This window comes from Pygocentrus nattereri, chromosome 2 (assembly GCF_015220715.1).
Source record: "Pygocentrus nattereri isolate fPygNat1 chromosome 2, fPygNat1.pri, whole genome shotgun sequence".
Taxonomy (NCBI): Eukaryota; Metazoa; Chordata; class Actinopteri; order Characiformes; family Serrasalmidae; genus Pygocentrus; species Pygocentrus nattereri.
This window is the reverse complement of record NC_051212.1, coordinates 26,846,319-26,861,276: the sequence shown is the minus strand read 5'-3', so window position 1 is coordinate 26,861,276 and position 14,958 is coordinate 26,846,319. Positions and strand designations below refer to the sequence as shown.

At 39.3% G+C, this 14,958-nt stretch overlaps 1 protein-coding gene across 2 annotated transcripts in view; it reads right to left on the bottom strand.

The window, feature by feature from the left end:
• Positions 1 to 14,958, bottom strand: part of shroom4 (shroom family member 4) — a 70,791-nt gene that overhangs the window by 18,656 nt on the left and 37,177 nt on the right. The window lies entirely within an intron of this gene.

The window sequence follows — 14,958 nt, the reverse complement described above, 5'->3', positions numbered from 1 at the left end:
AGGAGGATATTTTACATCTTAAAAAAGATGGTACTTCAAGGGTTCTTTAGTAAAGACAACAGTTCTGTATAGAACCATAAACACCCAAAGGACTATTTGTGTGCATAAACAGTTCTCTGTGTGAAGAACCCTAGAATCATTTTCAAAAACGTTCTGCATAGAACAGCACAGTTCCCATCAATCAGAAGAATCATTTGATCATATAGTTCGCTAGGTGTTTCTGGTTCTATACAGAACCATTGTCTTTACTAAAAATCCCTTGAGGAACCAGTTTTTGTGTAGAGCACTGTGAATGAGGTAAAACATTTTAGAACAGCATAAATGGGATGTAAAGCTAGAACTGTGAATGGGGGAAAAAGGGTATAGAAGAGTGTGACAAAGGGAGAACAATCTAGAACAGAGTGAAAGGGGGAGAACATTAGTTTCTCAGCAGTTACAAACAGATATGGCACACAATGCTAGGATTTGTTGGTGTTTGTTGGTGGTCAGTTGTTGATGTACTCTGCCCATTAAGAACATTTGAAGTGATGGTTCTTTTACAGAACATTTAAGCATTTTTTCAGTCTTATCCCAATTTGCTGCATCCGTTGCTCACAGTATCTCAGCATCTGTAGCTCCTTAAAGTTACCTATCGTTCCTACTTTCTGTGTCTGTCAAGGACCTACTGTCTTTTCCAGATTAGTGTTCTTCCTACCCTTCAAGCCCTGATGGATGTGGTAATCAAGGTAATGAGCTGAAGCTCATGTCCACAAGCAAGAACAACAAGCAGCTCTGCATGATTTGCAAGGTTTGCACAATATTTAGTTTGTTAATAGTTTTTGCAATATAGTATTTTGCAATACTGATATTGCAAAGGGCTGAAATATATATTAGGCAGTTGAAAAAATTATGAAGAGTTGCATGCTGTGAGCATCCTGCCATGATCCTGATAATGAGATCCAGATGAGTTTCAGGGGCAAGTGATTCATGTGATGCACCAATGCAAAATAACTTTGCTGAAAACAATACAGGCCAATCTTGTTACATCAAGGTATTTTTATACAAAGCACAGCATATCGTAGAAATTCACTCGTAAAAAGTTTTTTTTTTGCAGCCTTACTATCTCCTAAGCAATGAATGTAACAGAGATCATGTTCAGACCATTTGAAAAAAGCATTTATACTTACTCAGCCATTTAGTCTAGACTCTATTAGTCTTTCTATAGCCTTTGCCAGTGGAATTTCATTTAGATTTCTCCATTCCTCGTCACACTCCAAAACCACTGCTTCAGCTGGCAATGTCATTAGTCAAATATTAAAACAATGAAACGCTTCCAAAATGACAAAGCAAACACAGAAATGCAATAACATTATCATAATAGTCTGAGGTCAGACTGACCAAACACTGAGGAATCCATGTGTTTGTTTACATGGAAATGTCTAAGACAGTGTGTGGTGTACAATGTACACAAAGCCATCCTAGGAATTTTATTATTTTAAAGGGGAATTTCACCAGTTTTTCAAAATTTCTACATAACCAAACGATTTAGACATATACAAATTCATTCAACATGGTTAGATGTGAAATGTCCATTCTAAAGAGTCAGAAACCAAGTTAGAATTGTTGACAGTGGTCATCATAGCAAAAAGGCACCCGAGGACTATTCATTTGAGGACTATTCTGCCTTTTAAAGACACATCACAGAAAGCTGTTTAATGGAAATGTTACAAATATGCTGCCTGATGCCTTAGAAATTGTCTTATGGTTTTGTGATTAGAATTTGGCCTAAATGGAGATGCACTGCAGGATGTGGAAAGCAAAATAAGTATAATATTTTTTTCCAGGCTTACCACTATTATATCACAATCAACACTGTCAAAATATAGCCTAATAATAATAATTGGTAATAATAAGATTGTTTACAAAATGGCTATATTTGTGTTGTAGATATCAAGACTCCAGGGGCTGTAATTACAGAAACTCTCTCTGAAATCTCATCTCATTTGTTTAGTCAAAATGACTGCAGTTACGATGGTATTTAGGACAGAAGCTATTACAGAGTAACAGGTCCTATGTTTATTAAATTTATCCCAACTCCAAACATGGTGTCTTGACCACTTCCATGAATACTGTTGGTCATTCTATTAAAAAGTTAAATGTTATTGCTTTTAGGAAATTGTGACTGTAACTGACGAGTGTTACATTCATTTGTATTGCAAAGCAGTGCTATTGTTTGTGGGAGTGATGTTTTTTCAGTTTAAAAATTCCAGACACTGCAGACACATTCTCCCGCATTGCCTCTTATTACCTATATATGCTAACGCTGCTGAAAACTTGCCAAATAAAATACTCCAGTGATACTGGCTAATAATGAGAAGACAGAGTTGAACAAAATTTTAACACAGCTTGCAGGGCATCTACAGCCATTAAAAATTGGAAAATGGATCTGGGAAGTGGCGATAACCTGTTAAACAAGAAGTCACAATCATAATGTTCTTAAACTTTACATTTACATTTACAGCATTTAGCAGATGCTCTTATCCAGAGTGACTTACAAGAAGTGCTTTGTCTACTAGAGAAAGTATCTTTGCTAGTTAGAGAAAATGACAGTCCTGAGTTCAGGTACTGCTAGATACAAAAGTCACTGTAGATACCCAGAAAAAAGGAACAGAGATGAACACAGAACTCTGTGCCATGCAATACAATACAATACAGTAAACTACAATACACAGTGCAATACAATAAAATATGATAACATCCAGTAAAATCCTTTAAAAACATCCAGTTTATTTTGTTTTATATCGATTTACATTATTCTTATTGTCTTTACATTTCAGCTGTGTGCACAAGATTTGTTGCTTGGTAAGAGACATAATTATCGACCTTGATTGAGAAGTTTAAGATTTGCTAAATAAGAATAAGATGATGTAAGATAAGACATAATTTCTAAATTCCAAAATGCCTTCTGTAATATGTACTTGCACAAAATCTTATCTTGACCTTAAGACTAATATATTAATATGCCCCCTTGTTCCCATCACCACTACTGTACAGAAATCATTGTCAGTAGGTTTGTCTACAATCAACCATTTCACATTAAACCACTCTGAATGACTTCACATCTCAAACTTTAAATTGTGCAGAAATGGTGGAATTCCCCTGTAAGGTAAGCACATTTGTCGGGATGAACTACTTGTCCCCAATTATACTGACTTTTGACCTCTAACATGTCGGCCGTTAAGCGCGCACACACACACACACACACACACACACACACACACACACACACACACACACACCCCATTCCCTCACTCTCGTGTGCAGTCTCCAATCACCATTGTTTGCTCTCTAGTCACCCACTTCCCGAAACACACTGCCCGCATTCCATATAATCACTAGTGCTCGGAGCATTACTGCCACAGGCCCAACACCAGTCTCTCAGGAAGAGAGCCGTCCACAACTGGCCTCCTCAGCACAATAGCCTGTTTGTTGTTTTGAGTTCTGTCTGCTCTTTTTCTCTCTCTTCTAGTAGGAGAAGAATGCATTTTAGAATACTTCTACACAAACAGCTTATCAGCGATACTCAACCGCTCCCTGCTTCAATTCTGTCTGGACTTCCTCATGCAAACTAAATGAAGTGTTGAGTCATGGCTCCAGGTGCCTGTCTGCCACACTAAAGAGCACAACAGCACCAAATTAAAGCCATTAAAATTGCACTTCATTAAGCAAATTCAGATGGTCCTAGTCAGGGACCAACAGTAGCACACATTAAACAGATGCTGACAGCAATAGTACTTTTAATTCAGATTTGGATAATGGTATTAAGACAGAAATTATTTCTACTATTTATTAAACAGATGCAAACAGTATTAGGCCTGTCACTGACAATTAATTGCTATGGAAATGATTGCAATATGTCTTTTAATGTTAATTGTGTGCAACTATTAAAGCACAAGTGGCAAAGTGACAAATGCTGCTTGTTTTCTTTCTTATTCTTAGCCACTCTCATGTAACAAGACACAACTCGAGCTCCAATAAACAAACATTATACACCACTATTATTTAGACGTTATTGCACCAGTCACAAAATAGAACTTTTGTTGTTTCCTTCAGAACAATGCATCTCAGTAAATGCATTTCTGCTTTAATATTTATTTTCCATTTATTTATATGTAATTCCCTCAGCGCAGTGGATAAAACACCCAATTCACATTGTTTGTTGTGATGAAAACATAAAATTGTGAAAGCTAATAAATTTTTAAAATTTATGAGCTTAAATGACTGCACTCAGCTCAATCAATTGCAATCACGCAATTATGTAATACTATTAAGATCGCAATAGCACTTTTATTTATTTTGCAATATTTATTACACAGATTCACATAGTACTATTAAGTTTGTTATTGGACTATTTATAAATCAGATTCAGGTATTAATATTCAGGTAGTTCACAGTTCGCCTGTGCTTCCTGATCTAAAGCCACCATGGCTTCAATATACACACAGATACTGCAGCTCATCTCTGCAGTCCACTGACCATCTGCCGTGAAATCCATATAACTGACCTCTGATATCTCTGATCCTATAAATCCCTTTCATGACAATGCGGCCCACATCTTGTGTGCATGTGTGAATATCTATCAGTGAACTGTAGCAGTGAGGAGAAAAGAGGAGAAGTAGCCTGCCACGATTGATGGCAGTGCTAATAAAAAGCAGCCATGTTGATTTGTGTGGTCAGACAGTAATGGAATCCCAATGGCAGCCAGCCGTAGACCCCACACAGAGAGGCCGTCTGCACTGATGACTCTGCATGTTTTACACTGGACTGAGTGTCTTCACTCTGAATTCTTACCACACACACACACACACACACACACACACACGTCCATTTCCATACTGTTGCTGTCCAAAAAATACATGCACCCTAAAACAGTCATGTTACAGTAGAAGACAAATATTCTGAACTATTAATGCATGTTAACACAAAGAGATTTTATTTCCAGTAATTTAGACTATTTGTGTTGTTTTTTGGGGGAGCGACGATATGGGACATTAAAATAACAGATATACAAGTCTTAATATACACACATGGACACAAATAATATAAAGAGAATAAACAGCTGCAATAGATGTGTAATATGCACATCAATAAAACCAGCACAAACCCATCACACGCACAGCGATACATGAAAAACAGATGAGAGAGAGCGAGTAAAAGAGAGACAGACAGGGACAGAGAGACAGGGACAGAGAGAGAGAGAGAGAGAGAGAGAGAGAGAGAGAGAGAGAGAGAGAGAGAGAGAGAGAGAGAGAGAGACACAGACAGACATGGACAGTGAGAGAGAGAGACAGAAAGAGAGAGAGACAGAAAGACATGGACAGTGAGAGAGAGGGACAGAAAGACAGAGAGACAGAAAGACAGCGAGAGAGACAGACAGAAAGACACAGAGAGAGAGAGAGAGAGAGAGAGGAAGAAGCAGGCTGGAGAATGCCTGGAATGTCCATTGTTTTGGCAGGAGTTGGAGCTCCTTTGTTTTTGCCATTTCTTGGCACAGCAGGAGGGGGTCCTGCCAGCCCCTCAAAGTGCTTTTCTGGAAACTTCCTGACAGTTTTCTCCTTGAACTTGTCGGTCTCTTCTCTTCCCCCCCTTGCACTCATCTGTCTCTCCTCTTGCCATCTCTTTTAGATCTGAGAGAGCCGACACATCCCATGTGGCCCATAAACTCATAGAGGGGGGATGCTATTGAGCTTGGCTTCAGAGAAGCCTTCACCAAACAGCTCATGTCAGAACTCCAAATGGCTGTACTCACTCTGTCCCCCTGCTGAGAGCACCCGCAGATTCTGCTTTGAGGTCAACACTTTGCCCATTCGGTGCTTGTATGTCAGCCAGGGGCATGAACCATGGACGTTATATTCTTATAGGTTTGGCCAAGTATCAGAACCCTTACACACACACACACACACACACACACACACACACACACACACACATCAGCCCCATCACCACAACTACTACATGAAATGCTTTTTTGAATTTCAACGTAACATACAGTACTGTGCAGTACACCCACCATTTATTTTCCTTTCAGTCAAAACTGAAACATTAAATACAAGTTATTTATTTTTAGGCATCATGTACTTACATTTAAATCTGAAGCAAGTGAAGCTTGATTTTCTCCTCTCTCTCAAAGATGAAAGCTTTAAGTACTGTTTATCTGATGATGACAGTTTTGGTGGTCTACCAGTACTTGGCAGATTGTTTGGAGCCCCATTTGGAAATCTCTTGGATTTTTTTTTTTTTACATTTATTTTCCTTTGACTTTCCCCTTACTTATGCAAGTGGGATATATAATATCCAATAAAAGAATAACATGTACTTAATAGCAGTTTTGATAGGAAATGAAGTAAATGAAGGGTGGTGTTTGACTTGTGCACAGTACAGTATAATACATTATCCCACAGTACTCACAGCTGCCTCTTCAATTTGCTTTGTTTTATTGAGCTTCTTTCTTTTGTTTATAGCACCCACTCACTGTAGCCTATTTTTCCAACAAGATAATGTGTTTAATCTACTCACAGAATCTTTCTTTGTCACTTCTGGCAAAAAAAAGAATCTGACTGGTTAAATGCAAATCATCACAAAATGAAAACAATTCATCATATAGAAGCAGAAGTCAATTAAAGTTTACATGTAATGTGCAAAGTTGATACACGTAGACCTGGGCCTGGAAAGTATATAGCAATCTCAATTTCCTTCAACAGATTGTATTCAAGATTAGATGCATATGATACACACACACACACACACACACACACACACACACACACACACACACACACACACACACACACACACACACACACACACACACACACACAAGTATCATAAAACTGGTTCGTGTTTCACATTTTTTACCACAGTCCTCACTGCATATGCAAATACCTGCATGTGCATCCACATCTTCCAGCACAAAATAGCTGCAGAAACCGCAAAAGCTCTGCATATGGCCTTCACCTTCCCAATCTAATCATATAGCTGATGACCTCCCAGGGCAAATCATTTCTGCAATAAAGACCTGTACTGCCATTTTGTTCACTTCATCAGCATCATAATGACGGATGACCGTTTTGTTTATGATGCATACGGTTCATATGTGCAGATTATTGATTATGTGTCCACATTGGACCATTCAGTGAACCTGTGTGGTAAACTAATAACAGCTATGGGTCATGTATAAACACAAAATTGAACCTTCAAGGCAGAAAGATCAGACTGGAACGGAACAAGCAGTGATACTAACCAGCTGGTACTGAAGAGCAAAGTAATATTTTCCTGATTCCTGACAGTCGGAAACACGAGAATATGGGAAGCATGTATGAGACAACCTTAGAAACTAAAGCTGCGGTTGGCTTCTTAGTCCAATTTCCCATTGCACCTCAAAGGGAACAGCAGTTAGATTCCAATTGTAACTGCTGCTTCACTTAAGTTGGAAAGGAAAATGAAAAAAAAGCTGGCAAATTAGAAGCTAACTTTAGCCTACTTGAAATTAAGACTTGAAACAACATTTAGCACCGATTTTGCCAATTCTGTACACAATTCTAAAAGGAAAAGAAGGAAAGTCTCAGTAGCTGCAAATGTCGGGTTAGGATAACTCTTTAGCAGGCCAAATCAAATATTCTCACTGATCAACTTTGGCCCCTGGGCCACACTTTTGGCAGCCTTACTTTAGACCTTTTAAAAACATCAAGTGCTCTTTACATTGTGTGACTTGGCGTAAAATGTCACAGTAAAAGGGAACTCCAGTGATTTAAAAAAAAAAAAAAAAAAAAAAAACTTTCTCCATAATTCAGAGGCTGAGATGTAAACAAAAGGCATTCAGAGTGGAGTGATGTGAAATGGTGTATTGTACAAGAAGTTACCAGCGGTTATTATTTACAGTGGTGGTGATAGGAACAAGGGGTTGAAATGTCTGCAACCTAGACTTAGCCACTTTATTCACTATTCTCTGCACTATGAATTAAACAAGTTACATATTAGGCCAAAACCACCTGTACAATAAATTCACCACTTTGGTGATGTGACATTTTGGTACATTAAAAGTTATTATGCTAAGATGAATGTATTGTACAATAATATGAACAGTGCTCTCCATTTAAGGCAGTGGTGAGCGATGAGTTGTGTGAGGATGCCAGTCATGATCTTCATTATGATCAGGGTAATGAGAGTGAGTATAAGGGAAGTCTATTTTTCCCTGCCAGCAGTGAGTAAGAATGTGTCAAGCCTTCTCACATAAAGCAAGATGAATATGGCAGGGCAGTCAGCAAGCCTTGGCTCCTTCACGTGGCTTTCCTGTAGTGTTCTGCCCTTCCTCTGTGAGCATATACGTCTCTCTCTGTGCTTCATGTGTGTGTCAACTCTTCATAGTCACTCCTCCACACTCATAGTCTAAACAATGTTCCCTGCTACTGGTCTTGTCCTGGGCAGGGATTAACGGTCAGTCCCTTGTTAATGGTCGTGGGCTGTATGTAAACATTTTTGTCTTCTGCTCCCATGACTCCGAGTGCACTGCCTAAAAATGCTGCTACAGTTAGCGGCTGCGACAGGAAGCAGGACGGGGAAACGCTGCTGGGAGGACCAGGAAGTGTGACGTGAGGGGCTAGGAATTTCCCAAAGACTGAATGCAGCGGTCAGGATGGCAAGCTGCAGTGGTCAGCACCGCACCCCTTGGCAAGTACACGAAGTACAGAAGATGGTACAATCTTGCCAAGCAGATTATCTGATGCAGAGAATCCCAAATTGAAAATTTGATTGACAGAGTCACGTTCATAGCAGTTATAAAACACTTGACACACATATCTGATCAGCATCAGTTGAGTTTTGTATTAAAGAAGAATTCCACCAATTTTCTTAATTCCTGCATAATTTAATTGGTAAAAAACAGAGTGGTTTGACATGAAATGCTCCTTTAAAACCTCCCGTACAGAAAATTAATACATGAAATGCTTATGAATAAGCTGCCTGATGCCTGAGACCTTTGACTTATGATAGTTTTGAGGTAAGATAAACCACTCAGAATGAATTTGGTTAGTACATATCAATAATTAAATTATGTATTAACTGGTGGAATTCCCCTTTAATGCACTGTGTTATTTAAAACTCTTGTGCTGTTTATGGAATAATGGCTGTTACTGTATGTAGCTTAGCAGCCATAGCTTATTGTTAAACTATTTCTTGGCAGAAGAACTGTTTATTGTGATTATTATTAGCAATAACTGAAAGTATTTATTTTACCATTGCTGCATTTTGTTGCATTTTTTTATGCCTTTGTAAGAAAACAATGCCACTTCAAGCTATTTTTAAACACACCTTAACCATGGTAAAAATCACTGTAATACACATCTTCTCATAGCTCACTGTCTTACTGTAATAGACTCTCTGAGCATAAAGGTAATTTGATGCATCAATTCAGAACTTCAAGCACCAACATCAAGAGTCTGAAATGACCTCATCAGTCTGGGTCTATTGAGCAACGTTCAAAACAATCTTTACCCAAACAGTTGCTGCTAAACAATGTAAGCAGGAAGGAGGTACACACAATCTTCAGCTACTGAACACTACAAAACATCCTATTTACTCCTTGTGTCACCTTCCCATTCTCTCTCACACACACACACACACACACACACACACACACACACACACACACACACACACACACACACACACAGTCCTGTCTTCATCCGAGTAGCCTGTAGGGGCAGAGGATAACTGCCTGTTCGCACAGAAGAGGAAAAAGAGGCAACTCAAGAGAAGATGAGCACAGACAAACGATACTTGCCAGTCAGCTGTGTCTGTTATGGTGCACTCTCCTTCAAGTACAAGAACTAACTTATACATTAGTTCTCTAGTACAAGCCCGAGTCCAAAAACTTGGGACAGTGGTACAAGTGGATCAGACACAGCAGTGCTGCTGATGTTTTTAAACACATCAGTGTCACTGCTGGACCGAGAATAGTCCACCAACCAAAAATATCCAACCAACAGTGTCCTGTGGGCAGCATCCTGTGACCACTGATGAAGGACTAGACACAAACTGTGCAGCAGCAGATGAGCCATCGACAACTTTATGTCTACAAGGTGGAACAACAAGGTAGGAGTGCCTTAACAGAGTGGGCAGTGAGTGGACAGCACTGCTGTGTCTGATTTACTCATGCCAGCACTACACACACTAACACACCACCACCACCACACCAGTATCCCTGCAGTACTGAGAATGATCCACCACCCAAATAGTAACGTGGTGCTTGAAAGTTTGTGAACCCTTTAGAATTTTCAATATTTCTGCATAAATATGACCTAAAACATCAAAAGATTTTCAAACTAAAATTAGATAAAGAGAACCCAGTTAAACAAATGGCACAAAAATATTATACTTGGTCATTTGTTTATTGAGGAAATTGATCCCATATTACAGATTTGTGAGTGGCAAAAGTAAGTGAACCTTTGCTTTCAGTATCTGGTGTGACCCCACCCTGTGCAGCAATAATTGCAACTAAACGTTTCCGGTAACTGTTGATCAGTCCTGCACACCAGCTTGGAGGAATTTTAGCCCATTCTTCCGTACAGAACAGCTTCAACTCTGGGATGTTGGTGGGTTTCCTCATAGGAACTGCTGCTTCAGGTCCTTCCACAACATTTCGATGGGATTAAGGTCAGGATTTTGACTTGGCCATTCTAGAACATTAACTTTATTTTTCTTTAACTATTCTTTGGTAGAACATCTTGTGTGCTTAGGGTCATTGTCTTGCTGTATGACCCACCTTCTCTTGAGATTCAGTTCATGGACAGGTGTCCTGATATTTTACTTTAGAATTCTCTGATATAATTCAGAATTCATTGTTCCATCAATGATGGCAAGCCGTCCTGGCCCAGATGCAGCCCATGATACTACAACCACCACCATGTTTCACAGATGGGATAAGGTTCTTATGCAGGAATGCAGTGTTTTCCTTTCTCCAAACATAACGCTTTTCATTTAAACCAAAAAGTTCTATTTTGGTCTCATCCGTCCACAAAACAGTCTTCCAATAGCCTTCTGGCTTGTCCATGTGATCCTCAGCAAACTGCAGACGAGCAGCAATGTTCTTTTTAGGTAGCAGTTTTCGGGCCATGATACACTTCCATAAACACGTGTTGAGAAGAGCAGACTTTGACAGATCCCTGTTCTTTAAATAAAACAGGGTGCCCACTCACACCTATTTGTCATCCCATTGATTGAAAACACCTGAACTAATTTCATCTTCAAATTAACTGCTAATCCCACAGGTTCACATACTTTTCCCACTCACAAATCTGTAATATTGGATCATTTTCCTCAATAAACAAATGACCAAGTGTAATATTTTTCTGTCATTTGCTTAACTGGGTTCTATTTATCTACTTTTAGGACTTGAAAATCTGTTGATGTTTTAGGTCATATTTATGCAGAAATATAGAAAATTTTAAAGGGTTCACAAACTTTCAAGCACCACTGTAGCTGCTCTGTGGTGGTCCTGTGGAGGTTCTGACCATTAAGTAGCAGGGTGAAAAGGGACTAACAAAGTATGCAGAGAAACAGACAGACTGCAGTGTGTAATTCAGGAACTATAAAGAGCTCCTACAAGGTAAGTGGACCTGATAAAATGGACAATGAGTGGAGATATTCCCAATGAGAGGAGGTATTCCCAACATTTGGTGAGTACATAACAGTAAATATTTATAAGAATTCACTCATGTACTGGCATCATTTAGATATAATAATAAAATAGAATAAGTGAGCACTTTAAAAAATGGGCTCAAATCATTTTTTGCCTGTTAAAATTCCCTAGAAAGAGAAGAAACAAATAGTTAGACAATGGCAGCCCCACTGTTTTGGAGTCTTTCATACCTCCTCCGGCTCTAACGTTGGAAATCAGGGGTTGTATACTGAAACATTCCAGCAATAATCTCCATGGACTTGGGTGGCAAAGAGGGCGTCAGCAACCGTGACAACGGCAGCCGCGGCGGAGTCATGGAGAACATCATCCTGACATTTACCAAAAACTACACACTGTAACGACAAGAAACCATCTACTGGAATAAAATAAACAACTGGCATCTACAGCATCAGCCACAAATGACACAAAGGTGCCCTGATACCACCAAGAGCCAGGAATGAATGTGCTTTTTATTTCCTGCCAATGCAGAACACACACACACACACACACACACACACACACACACAAACCACATAGAACATACTGTAATAATCTGTCCATACAGCACAAACCAAAACATGCAATCCAGACCCCTTTAAGTGTCTCAAAGTTCTGATGGTGGGTTCACTCACACACTTGTGAAAAGAGGAGCACAGAACACACACACACACACACACACACACACACACACACACACACACACACACACACAGCAATAGCAGAAATATTAGTTTCTTTTATTCTAAATAATTTTGGACCATTTCTATTGGTCAATTTATCAGGACATTTTCAAATTGTGTTAAAAGCAGCTGGTATTTTCATAAGATGTAAAAAAAAGGCAAATGAAATTGAAAATGAAAATTATTTTAATATGTAAATAAAATCTGACCACAATTAATAACATTATTTTGTAGAGTTAGTCATGATTATCATTTGTCTTATTTGCTCAGTTTTGGACCTAAAGAAAGACCCCCCACCATTTAAAAAGCAGTGCATTTTGCATGTCATAGCTATATCAGTGGACAAAATAAGTGTCACCAGAATGTATTTATTACTTTGAACATTTCAGTAAATTTATTTCATTTGAACTGAACATGAAAAACAATGTGAATGCACTACAAACATGAAATGGAAATAAGGCTAATGAAGTCTCCAGTTTTCTTCATTGTAAGAGCAACAGTAGCTATATCATAAATCCAATCAAAGGTTTCAACTCCTCTGTGATTGTAGCCTCTCGCTCTCACACACACACCTCATGGATTGTCATTGTGGAGTGGCCCTCGCGGGGATCTGAAGCTTTGCACTTTGCAAACTTTTCAGTTTGGTGCTTTATCCATAGTTCTACCATGAGCACTGTCCAGTGTAGTCTGCTGAAGGTTTCCTCTGGTGCTAAAGTTACTGACGTAGCAGGAAATGACTTCAGTTTTATCAAGGGAGCCATCAACAGAACTTTTCATTTAAAATCTGTATTTGAACAAGAGGCGTCAGACACAGATTTATAGCAACACCACACAAGCAGCTGGGCTTCAGGCTGGAACTACAGATGCTTCAAATAGTCAAATTCAGTAAAAATGTATTAACAGCATTAAGGAGTCAGTGACGTCAATAATTTAACACATTAAATTTAACATAATAATAATAATGCTAATAAGTCATAAATAGTATGTTTTCCTTAAATGTAAGTTTGTTTCTATGGTTTTTGTCTTTAACATGTAATAGAACCCACACACACACACACACACACACACACACACACACACACACACACAGGTCTGGGATGCCTCAAAAACCAGTGAGAGAGAGAAACCACAGGCAGGCTAATAACACTGAGACTCAGTGGTGCATTTCTGAACTGCCGCCAAATAAACGGATGTAAAAAGGGGAGGAATTTTTCCGTTTCTGCCCCCAACACTCTCCTCACCCCCTTATCCATAACTTGATACTTAAACAGAGCCAGCATTACTAGTGTGCAGAGCTGTCCGAGTACAGGCCTGTCTGGACATTGTGCCCCACACACACACACACACACACACACACACACACACACACACACACACACAAACACACACACACACACACACAATAGAATGACCAGACACAAATATGACTGACTGCTAACTGATGCAGAAGAATGACCTGAATAAGAAACTGAAGATTTCCCCTCTTACTAAACACACACTCACCAGGGTTGCAGGAGCAGGAGTCTGCCATCCATGCCCTTATCCACTGTAGTTTCAGCTTTAGCCAGTGTGAGGCAGTAAAAAATTAGGATATATAAACTTCTATAGATTAGTTGCAGTGCATGGGAAGCCAGTCTGGCTGATCAGCAAGTGAACCAGCCCCAGTAGACAAGAACAAATCACTATAACAGCCTAGCAGCTGTCTACAGACAGGACTAAGGATTTGTCTTAATTTCCAGGTGACGGTATAACCTGGATAGACAATATTGTCTAGGGACAAGGTAGTTGTGTTAGATTCCAAATACAAGTCAGACAGTGAATCAAATAACCACGCAGTCACAAAGAGGTGGAATTTACAGCTTTTTCCCTGTACACAGCCAATTCTAATCAGGGATGTCCCAATCCTGTTTTTTTGCCCCAATACCGATCCAAGTTCTTTACTGAGCATTGATTTATATTTGTGCTTTTGTAGATAACACAGTCACACATAAGAGTTAGTAAAAGCATTCCAATTCCTATAAGCTAGGCTGCCAGTAGGGTTGCTACAGTGTCACGGTTTCACAGTTACTCGGCATATGATTGGATTTCGGCAAGCACGGGACATGGACTGCTTAGCAGGGCTGGTGGGCTAGCTCTACAGGCCATGTTTGTAGTAAACATGCTGCGTTGCTAAATACTAATATCACATGCGGGGGCTGCCAAACAAATACAAAACATGTCATTATTGATCATTAATAAACCAAGCAACAAATCTGCAAACATCCAACAGCTCTTCCTCGCTCTGAACAAAGTAATGTGCACTTTTTACCTACCTTTTAGCCTAGTTGGCTAGTACTTATGTAATGTTTGACATACACAAATCAGCAGTTAGCTGTTTGACTCAGAGCTGCATATGCTGGCCTGCCATCTCAATAAAAGCCTTTTCCTGCTTCTCGCACTTAGTTTATAAAGTCAACATGGTAACAGTGGGCTTGTGTTAAAGGTCATCAAATCATTGTCAAAAATGTGTCCAAAGTTAATGTTATGAGAACCACCACCTTAAGACCCCCCTCACACGACGCACAG